Here is a 1,405-nt window from a genome sequence, read left to right on the forward strand (position 1 = left end):
AAGGAAAAAAAAGAAAGAAAGTAGCTCTGGGGCAGATGTGAACAGTTCACAAGTGCCCCTACATAGTATTAAGATTATTATCCTCATGATATTATAAGTTTAAAAAATATGTATGCATTTAAAATTATCATTATTTAATTTTCCATAATTAATTTATTAATTTTTCCTTCAAAAAAAATTTATTTTTTTTATTAAATGGTTGATCGCGCATCACGCATATTAACTGAGAAGATAGAATTGCTAAAGCTAAAAATGAAAAGATAGAAAAAATGAAAAAAAAAGCATGAAAGAGTATTAGAGAAGAAAGAAAAAGGCCCATTACAACACCCGTGGAACATAAAGTTGCAAAAAACCCAATTACGGAAAAATTATTGTACAGCTGAAAAATTATTTTCTTATTGACAGTACTGTTGTACAATTTAAATTCACATAGTAAGCGACAACCCCCTGAGTATAATGCGTATCTATATCTGTTATATTAAAGATTTATTTTCTTTGAAATATGATGATTGCTTTGTGTTTTTAATCTTGTTCATATGTGCCCCCAATAGGGGCACATGTGAACAATTGAAGTCATTTTTCTAAAATATTATAAAGTAAAGAAATATTTTATTGAAAAATCTCAAAAAATTCCACGAGACAAAGAAAAGACTATTTAAACATATGGACTTTTTTACTATGAAAAATTGATGATATTTTTCGAAAAGTGAAGAAATAAAAAAATTTGTTCACATGTGCCCCCCTCTCCCCTACATAAATTCCCAATGTGGGCAAGAAAAGCTTAAAGAGAAGGGTGTTCTAGCTTTTTAGATGATCAGTAATAATTCATTAACTAATAAGTACTCTTTAAAATAAAAATTTAATTTAGTATTGCAAAGATGTTTATCAATTTTCAAGTAAAAACACTTTTTTTTTTTTGTCAAAAAAATATTCACACTTGAAAGTTAAAGGCGATTTTTTGCTACGTTTTTCAAAATTCTAATTACTCATTTAGTTTTTATAAAATTTTGAAACTTTTAACTCTCTATTCACCATGGACAAAATGTTACAATCAAGGAAGACAAGATTCTTTCACAGTGAAATAAAAAATGGAATCTTTATTTCAAAAATAAATTTAACAGTTTAAAAAATTTTTTTTTTAAATAGTTATTTTAATTTACATCCAACTCAAAATAATTTCTTTTCCTCTGACTTTTTAGTAGGCAATTCTCGGACATTTCTAGATTGATAAAATTTTCTGTTCCATAGCCTCCCTGTGTTAATTAGACTGTAGGGCATTCAAAAAAGATTTAAAATAATTTTAGGTTCGCAATATAATTAACACGCTGCGGCACACTTCAAATTTGATGATCATGCTCAGAAACACATTTTTTTCCTATTGTTTTCACTACCATATAAAATTTAA

The sequence above is a fragment of the Parasteatoda tepidariorum genome, chromosome 8, assembly GCF_043381705.1.
Source record: "Parasteatoda tepidariorum isolate YZ-2023 chromosome 8, CAS_Ptep_4.0, whole genome shotgun sequence".
In the NCBI taxonomy this organism is placed as follows: domain Eukaryota; kingdom Metazoa; phylum Arthropoda; class Arachnida; order Araneae; family Theridiidae; genus Parasteatoda; species Parasteatoda tepidariorum.